The sequence below is a fragment of the Simochromis diagramma genome, unplaced genomic scaffold, assembly GCF_900408965.1.
Source record: "Simochromis diagramma unplaced genomic scaffold, fSimDia1.1 OVJJ01000596.1, whole genome shotgun sequence".
In the NCBI taxonomy this organism is placed as follows: Eukaryota; Metazoa; Chordata; class Actinopteri; order Cichliformes; family Cichlidae; genus Simochromis; species Simochromis diagramma.
Window position 1 is genome coordinate 18,461,301 of NW_024387245.1, and position 22,504 is coordinate 18,483,804.

Consider the following 22,504-nt stretch of genomic DNA (forward strand, 5'->3'; position numbering starts at 1 on the left):
GATTTTTCTATGCGTTTGCACCTTTCGTCCACATGTAAACGGCGTTTTCGGTCGCTGAAAACTGAGATTTCTAAAAACGCCTGCCAGCGTGGATATTTTCGAAAACTCAGTTTTTGCATTTACGTGTGGATGAGGAAAACGGAGAAAACGCAGCGTCAAAGGTGTGCGCCTTTTTTGACGTCACACTGTGCGCCACGTTATTGTTTCGGTGAAATGAATTTCTACAATACTGTTACTGTTAATTGTACTCTCTGCAGTGTTTAAATGCTTACATATACACACACAGTTACTGTCCCTCCACACATACGACTCGGTTCTGCTTCTATGCCCCAGCTTTGTTTACTATTTCCCACCGAGGCTTCTAGACTTCTGATTGGCCAACATTTCTACACGGTTAGGAATATATCGCCACCTGTTGCTTTGGCATGTTCATAGCAGCGTTTTCCTTCATTTCTGCCTTTACGTGTGGACGGGATTATTTTTGAAAACAGAAAATCTCCGTTTTCAAAAATACCCGTGTACGTGTGGACATAGCCTTAATGCTGAGGAAGCTGCACTGGTGAGAATAAATCACTGACTCAAAGACATACATTATATCTCTGAATGTTAAGACCAGTTACATTCTAAAGCACAAATAAATATGCCCATACCTCTGCACAAGCCATGAGGAAAGGTGCTAGATTACCATATTCTGTGTGAATTCAGGTGAAGTGCACACTTCACCCTGTTCATTTCGGGCTCTGTGTGCACTCGTGATATAGATAGCAGAGGAGGGAAAGACAGCGATCCAGACTGGTTTGCGGGTATCTGGAGTCCCATCCAAATACCCCGCACACTGTTATTGTTTACAGCCTAATGATCAGAACATAGCAAATAAATATGTGATTTTGCTGAAAAATCAACACCACTCACTTCTACTGTGTCATATATACTTATGTAAAGCAAAGAGTTCCAGTAAAGTCAAAAGAGAACATAATCCAGAACTACAGAACGAACTGAAAAAATGCGTGACACATGTAATACTACTGAGAATTCAACAGGAGGATCTAACAAAGGACAAAGCAAGAGGCAGTTCTATATATAAGCAAGGGACTGATGATACAGACAGACACAGCTGGGAAGGGGGCGAAGGTGAGACAATAAACAGGTGAAAACAATGTGGGCAGGTCAAAAAATTATAAAGCTGGGAAAATAAAAGAAAGCATAACTTCAGCTAGACACAAGAGAAAACTAACTTTCAAAGTAAGTTGGGAATTAACCAAAAGACAAATGCCACTGAGACATGAAGACAGAAAGATGACAGACACAGGGGAACATGAGAAAATGAAGAACACTGGAGATACTGGAGTAACATTTAATTAAAAACAGGATCCACAATGCATCTAACAAAAACAACAAAAAAAGCAAGAGACAAGTTGCAATGTTTTTGAAGCTCAAAAACATCACGATAACCTGGGACCATACCATGTTCAGTCAGAAAAAAAAAAATAAAATAAAAAATACAGTGGACTAAAAAAATAACCACAATGAATGTGTATATGACTCAGTGTCATACTGGGTTTTACAGTTTTCATTAAACATTTCCAGGTGGTTTTATATAGCGGTTTTGTCCAGTCTAGCTTCTCATGAAAATGAATACACCGGGTCAGCCTCATGTAATTACTATAATAAACTATACTCAAAAACACTGGTTGTCTACTTTAAGGAGCAGTAGGAAGCCTGAAAGTACCAATGTAGATCATACAGGTCACATTGATAAACGCCAAGACACAACCAAACTTGACATTTAAGTACATAAAGACGGAAAAAACGCCTTGACATGCAGTAGGCAGCAGATTTGCTAAATCTAATGTTCTTAGTCAATAATGTTCCTTTAGAGCATTCTCAAACTGTGGTACGCATACCACTGGTGGTACGTGGGCTCCCTCTGGTGGTATGCGGGAAGTCTCCAAAAAAATGTTTAAGATTAAATAATATACCATGTTCTGACTGAGGGATTTCTGAAAAATTTGAAAGTACGGCTCTGCTATTACTTCCGATATAAATGAAGACAGAAAACTAAATAGCAGTGACATTTTCAGGGTTACTGACGTTGGGCTAGCTGGTATAAAATGATATGCTATGTGGTAGCTAGCGACACATCTATGGTTAGCATAATATAAACACATTGAAGCTGGAGGCTGAATGCTAACTTATTTACTTTCGATAAAAGTTAACCAAGGGTTCCTGATGGTTAGGGACAAATGCAATCGCATGGCAGGATTCTGTAAACGGACCAAACTTCAGTCAGGAGAACAACAACTGAGATAATCCATCCACAATATGAGGTTAGTCATTAATATACTGCTGCATGGGCTGAGCTGTAGTTACATTGTAAGGTCTTAAAAACTGAGCTTTAAAACGTGAGTGAGACCGACAGTGATCACTGACTTTTTTTACTGGCTTGTTCAGATTAAATAGAACAAAATACAAACACAACAACCTTAATAAAAGCAGAGTAGTTTGGACTTGGAAGCAGGGTACATACGTCATCACTTAAAGATTGGATATACCACTTTCTGTGAATGTTTTAATGCAGTACAGTTGTTATTATTATCACTTGTCACATCCTGTTTATAACAGTTAAAAGAAATAACACTCATATAAGAAATAAAATTGTCTCGTGTAAACTGTATATGGTGTTAAATAGGCCTAGACTACTGTACTTTAATGTGGTCATAAGGGTGGTACTTCAAGAGCCATATATTTTATGAGGTGGTACTCAATGTGAAAAGTTTGAGAACCACTGCTTTAGAGTTTAATAGATAATGTCATTCTGTGGTAGAAGTACTGAGACAATATGAATTTGAAAAGATCAAAGCGATTGAATATGTGTGCCATGCCGACACAAAGTACAAGCAATGTTAAGATCTTGCAACAAATTGTGGCTCACTCTGTCATGATGTTCAACAGATAAAGCAAAAATCTACAACCGTTTCTACATCAATACAAGGTGAAACGAAGTGACAAAAAATAGGTTTATAAATTTTAATAATATATAAGGAATATATTGGCCGAGTAAGGAATTATATGCACATAATAACACCACCTTGGATGGAGGGACAGCACACCATTTGTACATCTCCCTCCACCTTATGTTTTATGCACATACTAATGAGCTTCCTCATGCCGAGATAGTGAAGGTGATGTGTCTGTTTGTGGGCTGGCCTCATTAAAACAGAAAGAGAATGGACTTTTCTGGTAGTGCCTTGGCAGCTTCTGTTACATTCCTGCAAACACTTGCAGGTATAGCTGACATCTTGTAGAGCTGGAGCTACCACAGAATGTGCCACATCTTGATTTCAGCTCTGCCCAGAACCAACATGCACTGTGGATTCAGTGGGCAAATTCGCTTCTGGGCCAGGAGACTTCACCCTACAGCTGAAGTTTGCATAGCCACATTTTTTTCTTAAAAATTATACGTTATTAAGACCCAGCATGTGAAAAATTACACATTAATTTAATACTGTTCCTTGTAAAGAAATTGCTAATAAAACCTTTTTTCTCCAAGTTTTTTTGTCGCTTTGACTACCACTGAGTCATCAACCAAGCAGACGAGGAAGCGGTTTCTCATTAAAATTTCTCACTACATCTACAATGTCATGTAGTGACTTTTCAAAATATCTTCACTGCACTGCCCAGTGAGACCTGAGAGTTATGCTCTTAAGTGCAAAATCTCGTCATCACTGAACGAGTGAAAGTAGTTGCTGACCTCTGTAGTGTGAATCCCTCTGGTACAATACAAGGCTGTCAGCCTGGCTTACACCAAAGGAAACACAGAGGCACACCATGAAACTCCACCATGTAAACGCAGACGCAAACACACACACACACACACACACACACACACACGCGCGCGCGCGCACACACACACACACACACACACACACACACACACACACACACACACACACACACACACACACACACACACACAGGTCCAGCTCATAACCTCAAGTTTTATATTTTATTGATGGGACTTGCAGTATATTGGCTGATGTGCATTTTTTTCGCCCCCATTTTCAGATAGAAGCTATTTAAATGTGCTGAAAAGGTCTTAGCATAGTAATAAGTTCACTCAGATCTAAAGAAATAATTAAATGTATTTCTATATTTATTTTCTAATTGAAGTCTATTATGTGGTAGACTATAATCAAGTTCCTTTGTTGGCACTGATACTGTAGATGTCTTTTTCTGTATATTACATTGTGCAGTTTAAAATGTAATCACTTTTATTATATCTGAATTATCCTTTTCAGAGGTGAATGTTGCATCAAATTTTATCACTAAATTAATCTTTGAAACTTTAATTAATTAGATGGTAAGACAGTTCTATGGTCAGGGCTAAAATATTTGAAGATGTATGAACTGCCACAGAATGTTGCACTTTCATTGTCCACAAAGAATGAAACAAAGGATGAAAGTAAAGTTTTGCCCCCATCTTTTTCTTTAGCAACATCAAGAAATAAACATTTTACGTGATTACAATCTTGTTAGTTGAACATGTTTGTCTAATTGAAACCAAAATTAAGATTTTAGTGCCACTGTTGACATTCAATATGATTAGAATTAGTATGACTGAAAGAAATAGATTTATCCTCTAATGCCGTAAAATAACATGTGTGAGCCTCTTAATTGTTTTCAATTTTACAAAAGAATTATTAGAATACCCTTACTAGCATGTTTGTATTATGTAAAACATTTTTTTCTTATGCCCTGTATCCTGTGTTTACTACATTAAAAAAAAACCAGCCTCTTAAACAAAGGATAAAAAAACTAAAAGTTCTGCCTTCAAGTTCCACTAGCTATCCAAGGTCAGTGGGACTTTTTATTCACCTTGACAGGTCCCTTAACCACTTGATTTAGGGGCACCAACTACCTTACAGCCACCTCAACAATGGAATTACAGAACATGATCCAGTCGTGCTCATTATCCCCAGCTTACTCGTCTGCCAGACACCCCGGTCCTCATACACATTCGGGCACACCAGGATCCTCCCCTAATGACTGATCTAACTCGCCATCATGTTGTGATGGGTTGACAGCACAGCTCCTCCAAGACATATGGTTGCAGATCTGATCAATGATCAGCCTATGACCGAGTGGGTTGTGGTGCCAGCTGCAATCTTTATCCTTGAACATAGTTTGCTATGGACAAATTATGTTTAAACATGATTCAAACAGTGCAACGCCACTTGGATCAGGTAGACCATTCTTCCAAATCATATCCCTCCAGATCTCACTTTTATTGTCCATTTGAACACTGAAGTACGAGTAGAGTATATAAGTCCCCAGATGGAGCATCTTTTTGCACACCACCCAGAAATGCCAAGAAGGCCAGGTTTCCTGATCTGTCATTAGGGAAACGCATCGTTCTTAGTAACAAATGAAGTCCAATAAGGTAGACTGTCATCTGCAAAACACATGATTTGTTCCCACTTCATTTGCTGAATCTGTGAAAAATGCAAAAGACAACATAGTCTGACAGCAATAAAATAGTATTTTTGCACAACAAGGTGACTCGTAAAAAGTGGTTGGGTGAGAGATTTGGATATCTTGGTATGGAGTGCAGTGTATCTTTACAAAAAAAAAAAAAAGAGGAAACCGGACAAGTGAAGAAAAGACGTGGCAGGTCTACAAAACGTGCTATAGCAATTGAACAGTATGCAGTGGTTATGTCCTTAAAAAAGGGAACAAAAATCTAGCGAAAAATCTGTTCATTCCGTTGAAATGTTTACTGTTCACCAATGCCTTGTCAGAAATGCTCTCATTGGAAGGATGGCTATCAAGAAGCCATTCTTAAGGATGGAAAACAGGCAGAAAAGGCTGAGCCAATTTACTCAATAATTAGACTGAAAATCAGTGGCAACAGGTCTCTGATAAATACAATTTTAAAATTTCAATTTTTTTTTCAAGTCTTTGTCAGTCATTGTGAAATTTCTTTTAATATGAATGGAGGAAGTCAGGAGAGAGGCACGACTGTGAGCGTCCACAGCCATCTATATACCATGGTGGAGGCTCTGTCATGATTTGGGCTGCATTTCAGCCAGTGGCATTGAGCCAGTTTAACTGAATTTTGAAAGCAGAAAGATAGAGTCAGATCTACCATCTAATACTATCTAGAAAGTTTCTGTTTGACAATAACTTTGTTTTTCAGCATGACAACTATCCCCAAAGCACTGCCACATCATCAAAAGCATACCTAGGTAGAAAAAAACACAGTAAAACAGTATTAGTCATCGACTGGCCACCCCAGAGCCCTGACCTCATCATTCTTAAAGTATTGTGTGATCATCTTGAGAAAAAAAATTAAACAAAAGGACCAACATCGAAAGAAGCGCTTTGGAAGGTCGTCCAAGAAGTCTGGAGAACTATTGATGAAAACTACTTGAAGAAATTACAAAAAAAAGCTTCAGAGTTGCCTTATATTATCTAATAGTTTAAACTTGTTTGTGCTTTTGTTTTTAATCACTAGCTTTATTAAATTGCTGTGCATTTTCCTAGCAAGGCATAAATAAATAATGGCTTGATCGACACCTTTGCATAGCACTATAAATAAACAATCTTTCTAAATGGAATTACATTGGATGTTAATCATTCTGTTAGTCGTCCCTATAGTTACAACGAGCAGTAACTGCTCAGATGTCACATTCCACACCAAAGTTAGAGTGTGGAGTATGAGTTCATAGTAATAATTCAAGTGCAATAATTGTTACAACAAAGGAAAACCAGCATAAATGTACTTTTCAATATTGGCCAGAGGGTCAATTAGAGTGTCACACTAAGAAAAAAACTTATAATGCCAATATATACCTTTCAGTCACACTGTTTCTCTTTTGTACATACCAAAAACTGGCTAAGAGCATTGTTAAATCTGTCCCTTATCCTATATGTGTGTGTGTGTGTGTGTGTGTGTTTGTATGTGTGTGTGTGTGTGTGTGTGTGTGTATGTGTGCATGTGTGTGTATGTTTTATGTTCCCGTTTACCTGAAAACATCAATAATTGCTTCAAATACTTTGGAAAACAGAGAAACAAAAATAGAAAGAGTGAGCGGGAACTGTCTGGTTTCAGTTCTCTTGTATAAAGAAATCCTTCCCACCTTTTACCCCCCTGCTATTGGGCAAGATTCACATGGACCGTTTTTGACTCTCTTTCAGTCCCACGATGCACAAGAGTGCATTCTGGAGGTCCAATGAATAAAAATGCCATGTCAACTAGGAAAGAAGAAAGAAAATCTCCACCCAGAGCTGTCAGTGATTTTCTCTTCTTGCCTTTACTATGGAAAGCTAGTAAAAAGTTCACCTTCCTCCCATAAATTGGCTGGGAGATTTATTTCTTCCCTGACATTCTCTCTGGAGATGCCACCAGGAACCTGGGCATCTGCTCTTTGGAGAGAGATGACAAGGCTATTGTTAGGTGTAGTCGAAAGCTATTCTCTTGTCTCATCCCCTCTGCCCCTTCTCCATTTCTTTTCCTTCTCATTCTCCTTTCTTATAAAACCTGTCAAAAAGCAACAGCAGCCACTTACAAGGTAAAGGCCAACGCTCCCATCTGTCTCTTTCACCTTATTAATTTCAATATCATTCTGCTTTATCAAATTCAAAAACCTTTTAGACAATCCAGTCAAGTCACTGGTGTCCATTATGACAGATGGCAAATGTGACACTCCCTGAGGTTCAAACTGCTTTGAAGAGCGATTATCTCGCTCTACCTACCACCAGCCTTCTACTTTCTCATCCTTAATAAAAATTACATTTAGATCATATATAAGAGGGAAAATCAAGAATATGCAATAATCCCTTTATTTTGAAGGAATGCAGAGGCATAAGAGCCAGGCATTCACAGACTGAGCCACTATTGTATTCAGGAATCTGGCTAACCAGGTCAAACTGAGATTGTTACTCCTCCAGGGCAGCTGAAACCTCTGGGAAGATGGTGTGGGTGTCGAGGCAACTGGGAGACACATACGCATGTTGGCATGGCCAGATTAGGAGAGTATGACAGGGCAGACCCCTAATCCATCATCTGGGAGATTACAGTAACATGACACAGTGCACCACCAAATCCCTTTAATCGTCCAAATGTTCCATTCTCAGCCAATGGCAGTATTGGAAGAACAATAAGGGCTCAGGGGAGAGAAGCTGTCGCAGAATATTTTCTCCGGGGCCTTGCTGGCTTGCCTTATGACACTCACAAGCAGCTTAGTTTTCAGTAATATGAAAGAGCTTCTCTGGATGGGCCAAGTCAATTAAGACGACCAGTGTTTTTATAAGTAGGAATGTTAAACAGACAGTGGATGTAAGGTTGAGCAGACGATGCTTGTCTTTGATGTCCCGTGGGCACTTGCAAATCCCTCTGTTGTAGGAAAGGGCAATTAGTCTGATGAAGTGGATGTGTCATCTGAGCCAATCTTATTACACCCTAAGAAAACAGACTGTCTCAATCATTTTTCTTCAAGAAAAGATATGGTTTGTGTGTTACTTCAAAGCAAGGGATTGTGTTTACTTTGTGTAAAAGGAAACAAGAACAACAGAAAGAAAAGGAAAAAAGATTTAGGACAAGTTTCAAACATGGTTGAGGAAATGTTGTAGGTGGTTTTAGTAAACAAATACTAAGTTAACGTTTTGATACCTGAAAAATATGCCAGTGGTGTACTATGGTTTCCTAATACATATATAGTTTCAAACATAGGTGGTGACAGGTTGTGGGCATTTTAGTAATTAAATGTTCATACTAATAAATACTAAGATAAAGTTTTGAAAATATGTGTTCATGAGATTTTCAGATCACTGCATTCTTTTTTTTCTTTTTTCTTGAAATTGGGGTTATTTATTCAAACTAAATCTCTTCTGACCTTCACCACTAGGACTGCTCTGACTGTGGGATCTTACTTTGAAAAATATGCAAAACGTACATTATCATGGACTCTTTACTCTTATTCTTTCTCTAATATACAGTGTATATTCCTATAGATGACTTCTGAATCGAAGGTAACAAATACTCAGAAAATATATATTTTCTCCTCCCAGTTTTAGTGCTATTTCTGCATCTGTATAAAAATTAGGAATGAACTCTAGCCTCAATTGTTCATAAGTTGAAGGTTATCTCTAATTTAACACCCACGATCCACTCAGCTCTGTTACAAATCATATGAATCATCCTTTTTTAAAGCTGTAATGTACTGAACATGTCATAAGGTTAGCCAAATTAATGGCAAATGTTTGAATATTATTACTTGTACAAGTGATATATTTTTCACATACTCTGCCTTTGTTTGCAAGTTAATTAAAGCTTTATTTTTATCAAATAAATGCATTTGAAGATATTTTATGCCATGACAATGATCATCTGTTGTAAAATTTAACAAAAAGATTGTATTCTGTGTATTTATTCTGCATCCTTATGATTGCACATTATTTTTGTATCCATCCAACTCGTATCAATTTACATATCCAATTGTGTTAAAATAAAACTTTTATACTGTGTATGAATAGGTGATACAATTTTATTCAGTTGCTTGTCAGTTTCACACATGCACAGACGCATGGTTCAGGCAAGTTTGATCAGACTCAAAGAGGAGCCCTATTAATGAATCACCCAGCACTTTGAAGCTATGTTGCAGAAAAATAGCAGACAGACTTGTTTCTCAAAATTTTGGTGTACCCTGGCGGCATTAATTTGAAATGAGCATATACTATTTTTCAGAATGAAAGAACATTTCTCAAGTTCAACATTTGTTATGATTTCCTACTGTTTTTAGAAAGTAAATAGTTTTAACTGACTTGAAAATCAGTGGATTCCATTTTAATCGGCAGTTTTCACAGTACCCCTACTTTTTCGGGTGGAAAATAAAAGCAGGAAACTCTAAATAGCGCATGGTGAGTGTGACTGTTTAGATCAAATCTGATTCTTTTATTATTTCAAACCCATGTGCTTTTGTCTGACACAATATGTTTTGGTCATATTTAAAAGTTCGTTGGCCTAATAGGACATGTGTGGCACCATTGTAAATGTAAGCTGTCAGAAGTCTGTACTGGAGAGAAATGCATTCTCTCACTCTGGTTTTTTGAAGCTATGTATATATATTTTTAAATGTACATAAAATCACATAAAATATCAGAGACGGATGATACCATCAGCTGCCTAATTACCCAAATGGCATTATGTGTTATGCTGTATTACTGTGTTTAAAATATATCTAATAGTGACTCCTCCTTGAATCGCTACCTTATCGTGGTGGAGGGGTTTGTGTGTCCCAGGGATCCCAGGGGCTATGTTGTCTGGGGGCTTTTGCCCCCTGGTAGGGTCTCCCATGACAAACTGGTCCTGGGTGAGGGACCAGACAAAGAGCGATTCAGAAGACCCCCATGAAGAGAATATCGAGGGAACAGTTTACCCTGCCCGGGATAGGGTTACCGGGGCCCCGCCCTGGAGCCAGACCCGGGGAGGGTGCCCGAGGGCGAGCGTCTGGTGGCCGGGCCTTAGTCCATGGGGCCCGGCCGGGCACAGCCCGAAGAGGAGACATGGGCCCATCCTCCCGCAGGCCCACCACCCGCAGGAGGCGCCATAGGGGTCGGGTGCATTGTGAGCCGGGTGGCGGCCAGGAGCGGAGGCCCTGGCGGACCGACCCCCGGCTGCCAAGACTGGCAATAGGGACATGGAATGTCACCTCTCTGGTGGGGAAGGAGCCTGAGTTGGTGCGTGAGGTTGAGAGGTACCGGCTAGATATAGTTGGGCTCACCTCTACGCATTGTCTGGGCTCTGGAACCAGTCTCCTGGAGAGGGGCTGGACTCTGTCTCAGTCTGGAGTTGCCCCTGGTGAGAGGCGGCGGGCTGGGGTGGGTATTCTTATATCCCCTCGGCTTGCTGCCGGTACGTTGGGGTTTTTCCCGGTGGACGAGAGGGTTTGCTCCCTGCGCCTTAGGGTCGGGGAACGGGTCCTGACTGTCATCTGCGCTTATGCGCCGGGTGGCAGTTCGGAGTACCCAGCCTTCTTAGAGTCCCTGGGGGGGGTGCTGGAAGGTGCTCCACCTGGAGACTCTGTTGTCCTGCTGGGAGACTTCAATGCTCACGTGGGTAACGACAGCGAGACCTGGAGGGGCGTGATTGGGAGGAACGGCCTCCCTGATCTGAACCCGAGCGGTGCTTTGTTATTGGACTTCTGTGCTAATCACAGTTTGGCCATAACGAACACCCTGTTCGAACATAAGAGTGTTCATAAGTGCACGTGGCACCAGGATGCTCTAGGCCGTAGGTCGATGATCGATTTTGTAATCGTATCACCAGACCTGCGACCATATGTTCTGGACACTCGGGTAAAGAGAGGGGCTGAGCTGTCAACTGATCACCACCTGGTGGTGAGTTGGATCAGGTGGCGGGGGAGGACGCTGGACAGACCTGGTGCACCTAAACGCGTAGTGAGGGTGTGCTGGGAACGTCTAGCAGAGGCCCCAGTCCGCGAGATCTTCAACGCACACCTCCGGCAGAGCTTCAACAGCATTCCGAGGGAGACTGGGGACATGGAGTCCGAATGGACCATGTTCAGCGTCTCCATTGCCGAAGCTGCTGCATTGAGCTGCGGCCGCAAGGTGGTTGGTGCCTGCCGTGGTGGTAATCCCCGAACCAAATGGTGGACACCAGAGGTGAAGGGAGCCACCAGGCTGAAGAAGGAGGCCTATCGGGCTTGGTTAGCCTGTGGGACTCCGGAGGCAGCCGACAGGTACCGACAGGCCAAGCGGAATGCGGCTCGGGCAGTGGCTGAAGCAAAAACTCGGGTGTGGGAGGAGTTCGGAGAGGCCATGGAAAAAGACTTTCGGACTGCCTCGAAGAGATTCTGGCAAACCGTCAGGCGTCTCAGGAGGGGAAAGCGGTGCTCTACCTGCGCTGTGTATAGTGCTGGCGGAGCGCTGTTGACGTCGACTGAGAAAATTGTCGGGCGGTGGAAGGAATACTTCGAGGACCTCCTTAATCCCACTGACACGTCTTCCGAGGAGGAAGCAGAGTCTGGGGATGAGGGGTATGACCCGCCAATTTCCGGGGGCGAGGTCACTGAGGCAGTTAAACAACTCCTTGGTGGCAGAGCCCCTGGTGTTGATGAGGTCCGCCCCGAGTTCCTGAAGGCGCTGGACGTTGTAGGGCTGTCTTGGTTGACACGTCTCTGCAATGTTGCGTGGAGATCAGGGGCAGTGCCTATGGACTGGCAGACCGGGGTGGTGGTCCCCATCTTTAAGAAGGGGGACCGGAGGGTGTGTTCCAACTACAGGGGGATCACACTCCTCAGCCTCCCTGGGAAAGTCTATGCCAGGGTGCTGGAGAGGAGAGTTCGTCCGCTAGTCGAACCTCGGATACAGGAGGAACAATGCGGTTTTCGTCCTGGTCGCGGAACACTGGACCAGCTCTTTATCCTCTCCAGGATACTTGAGGGTGCATGGGAGTTTGCCCAACCAGTCTACATGTGTTTTGTGGACTTGGAGAAGGCATTCGACCGTGTCCCTCGGGGTGTCCTGTGGGAGGTGTTGCGGGAGTATGGGGTGTCTGGCCCATTGCTACGGGCCATTCAATCCCTATACAACCGTTGCAAGAGCTTGGTTCGCATTGCCGGCAATAAGTCGGACTCGTTCCCGGTGGGTGATGGGCTCCGCCAGGGCTGCCCTTTGTCTCCGGTTCTGTTCATAATTTTTATGGACAGGATTTCTAGGCGCAGCCAAGTGGCGGAGGGCTTTCGCTTTGGTGGCCTCAGAATCTCATCTCTGATTTTTGCGGATGATGTGGTTCTGTTGGCTTCATCGGGTGAGGGCCTCCAGCTCGCACTGGAGCGGTTCGCAGCCGAGTGTGACGCAGCGGGAATGAGGATCAGCACCTCCAAATCTGAGGCCATGGTTCTCAGCCGGAAAAGGGTGGAGTGCCCACTCCGGGTCGGGGATGAGTTCCTGCCCCAAGTGGAGGAGTTCAAGTATCTCGGGGTCTTGTTCGCGAGTGATGGGAGAAGGGAGCCGGAGATCGACAGACGGATTGGGGCTGCGGCTACAGTAATGCGGACGCTGCACCGGTCAGTCGTGGTGAAGAGGGAGCTGAGTGGAAAAGCGAAGCTCTCAATTTACCGGTCGATCTACGTCCCTACCCTCACCTATGGCCACGAGCTGTGGGTAGTGACCGAAAGAACGAGATCGCGGATACAAGCGGCGGAAATGAGCTTCCTCCGAAGGGTGGCTGGCCTCTCCCTTAGAGATAGGGTGAGAAGTTCGGCCATCCGGGAGGGGCTCAGAGTAGAGCAGCTGCTGCTCCACATCGAAAGGAGCCAGCTGAGGTGGTTCGGGCATCTGGCAAGGATGCCCCCTGGGCGCCTCCTGGGCGAGGTGTTCCAGGCATGTCCCACCGGGAGGAGGCCCCGGGGCAGACCCAGGACACGCTGGAGAGATTATATCTCTCGGCTGGCCTGGGAACGCCTTGGTATTCCCCCGGACAAGCTGGAGGAGGTGGCTGGGGAGAGGGAGGTCTGGACCTCTTTGCTTAGGCTGCTACCCCCGCGACCCGACCTCGGATAAGCGGATGAAGATGGATGGATGGATGGAATATGATAACAGATTAGTTTGCAGAATTATTATGTATTTATTTATTTATTTAAAGCTAAAATTCAGTTCAAGCTTATTCCTTTTTACTACAGACATCAAATATGTCTGGTTAGGACAATCTGTATCCACACAATTAACTGGTGCAATCTGAGGAAGAAAGTGTGAAAGGATCAGTGCTCAGTTTGTGATGGACTGGAAATACACTTTAAATTCTCCTTTAAATAATTTAGAGTTTGTTCTACAGGAGTATAAACTAGAACTGTGATACTGTATACTGGTATCTGACTGCTTTTTTTTCTCTAATTTGGAGCTAACCACAAAGTAAACCCTAAAAGAAAATCTACAAGGTTGGGTTTCAGATTAAGCAGGAATGAAAATAGATCTTGAACAACAAATGTTGGTAAAGTTATTAAGGAAGAACAAAGTCATCAGCAGTGAGGCATCCCGACCTGCTGAGAGAACCGAGCATGAACATCTGAGATAACGGCATCTGGGGTCGCCTTGGATGGATTTCAAGCCAAAACATATTCAGATTACAACACATCACCATTTACCTCGCCTCTTCTCCATGTGTTTGTGCAAGAGAATGTGGTTATGTGGGCACATGTGAGAGCGTGGGTGTATGAGGGACAGAGAGGAGAAAGACAGATAGAGACAGAAGAAGAAAAACGTGAAAAGAGAGAGAAAGTTAAAGAAAACAACAAATACATGTATGCCTTCTCCTGATGGTATGAAGCCATGGTTCCACATCTTTCCATAGGAATAACATGTAATGGCTAAGCAAACACCGACACAGACAGATAGATAGATAGATAGATAGATAGATAGATAGATAGATAGATAGATAGATAGATAGATAGATAGATAGATAGATAGATAGAAAGAATGTCAGTGTGTATATAAATGACCTGATGGTAGTTTAAGTAATGGAGAATAGCTTGTGTGGGCCCTGCAGTGCCATGTGACAAGGGAGAATCTGCACACCTGTGCTCTCATCTGCTCCTCCGTGGGAGGACTGATATTAAGTCATTACTGCAGGCGCTGCCAGCATACTCCGATTGCGCACTTGGCTGCCAGGGTGAGTGTGCTGCCATTGGATCATATAGGCTGTCTTTTTCATTTGTCCAGCCTCCTGAGCAAACAGTAACAAAAACAAAACTGCTGAGCACAAAATGTGCTGGGCCTTTAGTAAAGGAGGGGCCAAAGAACAGGATATGTATGTTATGTTGTTACCGATTTAGTCTTTTTTTTCTGCATTGATAGAGGGCCAGGTAAGGTAGGTTGATTTTCAAAAATACATAAACATTGCCCCTAAAATGTGCACGGTGGAGCTTATTACAACAATGAACTGGATGCAATTAAAAAACGATGTAATCACTACTGCAAGGGAATCACACATCACCTATCATACATATGACAAAAACCACCCAGTTAGTGTGAATGAAGAAAAAAAAGCTCCTGCTTTCAACAAATGTGTTGTATGTTAACTACCCAAAACACTGCACTGGAAGGCACATACACAACTGAAAAAAAAAAAACCAAAAACTGAAACACAGCAAGTACTAGCTGCCCTTAGGCTAATGATTTCAAGGATCATGATGACACCATGATGCCATACCTCTTCTCTCACAGATAGATTACACAATCATCCATTGAAAAGAAATCACTTTAGGGATTTCGCTTCAAAAATGTTTCACTGCAGGAAAAGACTTTAGGATACGGAAATGTTTTCAAATGAGTTTTGTGAGTAACAACATACATTTAAAAAGGAGATTTAAAAGTTGGCATACACAAAGCGCTTCTGCTTTAACTTCCAGCCCCCCCCCCTTTAGAGATGTGTTCCTTATGTTTACAGTAATTGTGTTCCCATTTCCAGGATTCAACCTCTGGCCATACACTGGTTTATTCCAACACGTTCTCACTTCCAAAGCGTAACATTTTACGCTAGGTGATAAATCGTCAACATATTACGTTTTCGGCTACCCACCACGTTCCTAAATGACGACCTCGAAAAAATGAGGAATCGCTTGGAAACACGCTATTTTACGTCATTAAAGTCCTGGTTAAGGTCAGGAATAAGGTTATGGTTAGGGCTAGGTTTAGGGCCGGAATACAGGGCTGGAACGTCTATTACCGCGGGGCCATCATTACACTGGATTTCATCCATAACCCGGTGCGTACCATTAACAATGCGGAAGGTCTCCTTACGCCTCGGGAGTGCGAACGGGCTATTTATTCATGAGATGGACAGCAGTTTGGAAGAGATGAAAGAGAGAACATGATACATAAAGTAGGGGAAGAATTCCTAATAGAGATAAAAAGTAAACACAATCTCTTGCAATTTGACTATCAATCAGAGCACATGTCTCTGGGAGATGGGACCTAATTACAGCCCAAATGAACATTGACTGTTTTCTAATGGAATTATTCAGACAGCCGATGTTTGTATATGCCAGTCCTTCATTTGCTATTCTCATTCATTAAGACTGCACATTACACTTTGGTGGTCTTTGGCAAGCAATATTTTTTGCATGATACAGAAGACCGATCATCCTCAAAGAGGACCACCCTGTTAACGTCCTCTTTTTTCTCTCTTTTCCCCGGATGGCTTTGACAGGATTGACCACCATTATTAACGGTCCGATGAGTTAGGCAGAGGATTATGTCTCTGTCTCCCACTCATCGAGGAAACATTCCTCAATGAGTGAGTTTTTGTCATAATGCGGCTGGGGTAACGGAGGGTATGCTTGTCCCATGGAGAAGGATTTAGGTGTGGAAAATGGGGTTGAAACTAGGTGCTGTGCAAGAGTAAGGGACATCTTAGTAGAGGATAGGGAAGCCAGAAGAGGAACTACGCAGTGTGAACATTAATGAGCTGAGGGATGCAGGAGTTAGAATCTGTAGACTTCTGTCACCATCACTGTAAATTGTTCTAGGAACCAAACCTGGAGAGAGATGGCAAGTTGTGGATATGCACACAAATGACAGAAAAAGGGGAGAGGAAGCAACTGAAATACAATATCCCAGGCCTCATTTATGCTTTTGGACTCCCCGGGCCATTGCTGCCGACTGAGTACATCTATTGTGCATACAGTATCTTCACTCTGCAAAATGAACTACATTTGAGTTATTTCAGGAGCAGTGGTATGGTTCAAGGTGGCTTCAGGCCATGCTTCACAAAGTCTTTTGGGAACCATGTTCTTCCAGTTTCATCTCAGAGTCTTTAGTGGTGTATTTGGACGTCAGGTTTTGCACACTGAGGAACACGACATCCGTGTTTGGTGTCGAAGGGGCTTTGTGAAGCTTGATGAAAGTCATCATTAAAGTTGTATAATGCTTCTTGACTGCCAACGACAATAACTTATGACATCTGTCTCAGTGTTTCATGTTGGCTGTCACAAGCAGTTAAGTGCCAGTTCTTGCAGTAATCATTGCAAAGATGGATTACTAGGGATTTTGGAAGCCACTCCTACATTGTTTGCTGTCATATGGCAGGAAGATTTAAATATTATGAATAGAAAGGTAACACTGTCAGCTTAGTAAGACATGGCAGAGTGTGGAGATACATTTCTGAACAGGCTATTTTCACACATTGTCAAATGATGCATAGACATGATATTTGAACATTCATGGTTTGTTATAATATTGCTTTCTAAGGAGAAAACAAGAGAAAAATATTTACAACTGAGTAGTTAACATATACAAAACAAGCAGAAGGCTTCACTGGTTAATATGCATTTTTTTTAAGTTACAAAAATTGATGGTACCTCTGAGATCTTACAGATGGACTATTATTTATGTCACTCCTTCAATAAATGCTTCTCTCAAGTTCACCATGATTCTAAAGAAAGCTAGGCAGTCGCAGATGAAAGGCTTGGGTAGGGAGTGAAAAACATACCCAGAAACAGGAGTAACATACCCAGACTTTACTATGGGGAAAGGTAAATCTATTTACAGTGACAATGTCTTGGGAAATAGAAGGGGAAGTGAGCTGGGGGAAGAAAAACTTTAGGAAAGATTTCACCAATGTACAAGGCAAACCAACAAAACAAAGAACAAGGAATTGAGAGAACTTCAAAGTCTTCTGGTTGATTTTCAAAAAGAATTTCATTAACAGATTGTGGACTGAAGGACATAAAAAAAAATCACACGATGAAGCCAATTACAGCAAGAGCATTGGTAGTAATAAAATTAGCTTATACTCTATTGATAATATTAATCAAGCAGAGACTAGAGGCTCATATAGCAGTAATATGGCAGTGTATCAGTGAGAATATTCTGAGCTTTAAAAAAACAGAATTCAAATGCAGATGAAGCACACGAGAGCCATTTAGTAAAATTATTGGCACTATATAAAGAAAATGCCTAATGCTCACTGACTGAAATACAAATCATTTACCCTCCCCTAAAAATAATTAAAGACTGTCACATCCATGAAGACAAATGGTACAAAAAGATGCTGCCAGGGTTATGGTCTGAAACAGCAGCATGGCTGTGTTTTTCTCTCCGAGTCTGCAGCGTCTCAACCCTCTCGCACTCCATACTGACTTCACAGGCCAATATGTCTCATTTTAGCACCTTTCTGATGTGTTTCTGCAAGTGGTGTGGATATAGTAGAGCTGTCTTCTTCTGTTGGTTACACATCTTAACCCTTGCGTCTTGGTAAATTAGGGGGTTGAGAATGGCTGTATGCAATTTCACTATGTTGCACAGATAAGAACCGGGACAATCACAACTTCTACCATTTCCAATCTTGAAATGAAATGGTACCAGCTCTTCTGTGAAGCACCTATGCGAGAAGTGACTCTCTAGCATTTTGGCAGATGTCTTATTCAGAATCTATCAGCAAGTAATATCCCAGAGCAACTACAGTATATCTGATAACTGACGGTGCACAACCCCTCACTTCCTCCTCCATTTCCTGAGAGGAAACCTTCAAAGGGAGTACTGCAGAGCTGATAAAACTCAGACAACCTTTTATTTCCCTGGTAAAAGATTACCAGACCAAATAAACATTGTATAAATGGATGACTTTCTGTGGCACTGCAGCAGATGTGAAATTTCTTTGCTCACCTGGAAAGGAGAATTTGCATTGTTTTTTCAGGCAGTGCACGCTACAGTGAAAATAATGAGATGTGATGCATCCCACTGCCACATTTTCATGGCCAGCAACACACTTTTTACACTCCTGATCGTACCATAGCCAAGTGTAAAATTCAAACACAAGTTGCTACAAACAGAGACATCTATTGCACACCATGCTTTCAAGTACATGATACAGTGTGAACATTAACAGATTTAATATGTATCAACTTGAGTTGTCATTGCTGGCTGCTGCTGTTAACTATTCTTTGAGGGAGAGAGAAAGGTCTCTTGCAGAACAGATGACAGCGGTCTGTGTGCACAGTGCACAGGAAGCAATTTTAGATGAAAACCCACACAGGGCAAGGCGTTTTCTTTTTCTGTGTGCTACATTTCCCTTTGACATCTTAAAAGCCATTAGTTCAGCAATGCACACCAATGCTTTACACAATAGGACTTGAAATGCTGCCTTTTAGACATTATATGGGGGCAAACAATGGGGTACATGCATAGGGGAATGCACAGAAAAGACTGAAATAAATATAAAAGAATCCAGAGTGAAATGACTAAGAAAAAAAAATCTTTAGAAACACAAAAAGCCTTGAGATTTGTCGTATCCAGCCAAATCCATTATCTTTTACAAAAAAGAACATCGTGGGACAATACACCTCATGCAAACTGTAAACTATGATCACTGTGCTTATTTATTTATTTATTTATTTTACCCAACTACCTTTTAGAGAACTTTTACATGTAGACATCCTTACGATACCTTTGTGTGCTTATAATAATATAATAATAAAATAATTAAATGAATGAATGAATGATAAATAATAACCGCTAGGAATTAAAAATGGGCAAAGTCAGTGATCAGATGTGCAGACATATTGTTGTTGGCAACAATAAGTATTCAGCACTAATTAAAAGATACTTAAATCTTGAACCACTCTCATACTTTGAAATAAATAACTTTTGTTTATCTTATTGTTTTCTGAATGTGTCTTTCTTCCTGCCTCTTTGTTGTGTGGGTATAAAAGGATGCCCCAGATAGGGATTACTAACATTACTAACATTTGTTTTTCCATTTACTGATACTGAGTGAGTCAACACAGCAAGCGAAAACCAGGAAAGAACTTTGTTTTCTAAGTTTAAAGTGTGTAAACAGTTATGCAATATCAATTTCTGATTTCAAACGGACCAATACAGAGTTTTTAGTTTCATCCTGCAGAAGAAATCCAACAAACAATATTTAAATCACATTTGGAGAAATCCTTAATACCTTTAATAATCTTGCGGTATCATTTTTGGTGATAGGAAGAAGACATTCTTGTTGCCATGGGCGTGTGTTTGGTGTGCAGAAATGTTACAGTGGTTGGTACATTCAAGTAATGTCCAAGTAAATGCCACAAACCAAGATTTTTCAGCAAAACAAAATAATGCTGTGGTGGATCACCTTTTGTACTTTTGGTACTACTTTTCTTTGTCACTTTATTGTTCCTGATTGGATAGATACAATGCCCACAGATCAAAAGAAACACTATAAACAAGCTAAATAACTGTGGAAGGCCCAGTGTTGTATTGTCTAGTATAAGGCTGTTCTAAAAGTGTCCTGGAAAGTCTTCAGTGGATCCAAAACATCACAGTGAGAGTACTAATGGAGACTAAAAGGAGAAATCACATTTCTCGCATATAAGCTTCTCTTTACTGGCTTCTTGTTACTGTCCAGAATTGAAATTAAAATCCTTCTAAACACACACAAGAATAATCAGGTTCCATCATATCTTAAAGACCTCATAGTACCATATTATTCCAACAGAGCAAAGTCTTCAGCTATCAGGCGCCTCCCTTGTGGACCTAGTTCCCATCTTGGATTCAGGAAACAGACACTCTCTACTTTTAAGACTAAACTTTAAATTTTCATTTTAGATAATGATTACATTTAGGGCTACATCAGGCGACACTGAACCATTCCTTAGTTAGACTGCTATAGGCTCAAGCTTCTAGAGGACTTTCCACAGTAAACTGCATTTTTTTTACCCTCCTCTTTTTTACTCCTCATGTGATTGTATCTCACTATTGCGTGTCATTAACTTTTGTGTTCTCTCTCGCATAGTGTGCCCTTGTCTCTGTGATCTCTCTTTTGTTAATCTTCTCTTTCCTCTCATCCTGCAACTGGTTGCAGCAGATGGCTACCATTCCCTGAGCATGGACATGCTGGAGGTCTCTTAATGTTAAAAGGGTGGTTTTCTTTTCCACCATTGCCAAGTGCTGGCTCACAGGTGATCTGTGAGCCAGCACTTGTGAGCTGTGATTGCTAGGCTCTACCTTCACTATATAATTGCCTTGAGGTTGTTGTGAACTGGTGCTGCATAAATAAAATTAATTTGAATACTGTTTCTAAACATATGCATAAGAAATATCCTAAAAGCATCCTAAAAAAATAAACTAAATTTAATTAAAGGATATCCAAAGGATAGAGTAAACTTATAGCCATGTAAAAACATTACCACACATACCCATAGAGCAGGACAAAGAATGATTTTTGGATTTGTCATTTATTTAATTTAGGATATGCTCAACTGAGCATTCAGCAGTGTTTTGACCAGGCAGCATCATTTGATCAACACTTAATGGCACTTAACACAATCGCTTCAAGACTGCCCTGCTTATTAAAAGTGGAACAGATGTTTTACAAAAAGTGATCTTGCAGTTTTAATTAGTCACTGACACTAAAATGCATTAGCACTAACAAACGGGGCCATCTGAAATATAGCCATGTAGAAAATGTAAGGAGAATCCATGGAATTACTAAGCCATAGGGAATAAAAGAAAACCACTACTGGAGGTTGTTAAAAGACTAAAATTGTGGGTGCTGTCACAAACAGTGATTTGACCATATACTCAGTCTGTCATCCGTGCGTTGAGCTGCAGTTAAGAAGATTCATAGCCAAATCTACACCACTGAAACATCTGGTGGTTTATCTATGGAATGGGGCCCATGCTGTGGGTGCGAAGAGCATCTCTAGGAAGGAAACAATCACCATCTCTCTCCCCATATGACCCTGTTTAACAGCACCATATTGCATTGGCAGTAATTCATTCAAACAGGTGTGCTCATGAGCCCAGTTTGAAACTCAAGAGTACAGATGGCTGCAGCTGAAAGAATAAAAAACAAGTATCATTAACTGCAGGATTGGAAACCTATAGCTCAGTGAAAACAATTCCAGAAGCCCATGACACCACGAGGTGCCATACACTCAACACTATCAATTTACAGTTGAGAAATATTGACCGGTCTTATGCTTGACACTGAGACTTTATTCTAACCACAACGAATTCTGGGGGGATTTTCCAATAGATGTCTGCTGAGGCTATAATGCCAGTCCATCTACAGCAGCACACTCCAGCTCCCCTGAAAGCAATTCTCAATGCCATACACAACTCCATTCTCTGACTGATCCCCATTTTCACTGGTGCAGGAGTGTCTGCATCATACACACACATGTGCACACGCAAACAATGGGAGCACACAACTGATTGCCTTTTGTCCACCCCTGAAAGGCTGGCCACCTGGACCCTGCTCACCTTCAATAGGATTCATTATGGTGGCTGTGCACCCATACAGCTGCTGCTTAACACTAAAGACATGGATCTGTCTTTCGGCTTCCACTGCTGGCTCTCCTGTGCTCATACAGCTCCAAACCCTTCACCTTGTGTTGGCCTGTCATGCCACAAAAGGCCCCAGTATTCTGTCCGAGCACTAACTGCCTCGCCTCTTGTCTCTACTTCTGCCCCCAAGGTTACATCTTCA

The 22,504-nt window shown here is 41.6% G+C and overlaps 1 protein-coding gene across 2 annotated transcripts in view; it reads right to left on the minus strand.

The window, feature by feature from the left end:
• The window catches only part of LOC120747358 (leucine-rich repeat transmembrane neuronal protein 4), a 103,614-nt gene that overhangs the window by 26,389 nt on the left and 54,721 nt on the right, over nucleotides 1-22,504 (minus strand). The gene's annotated exons all lie outside the window — the stretch shown is intronic.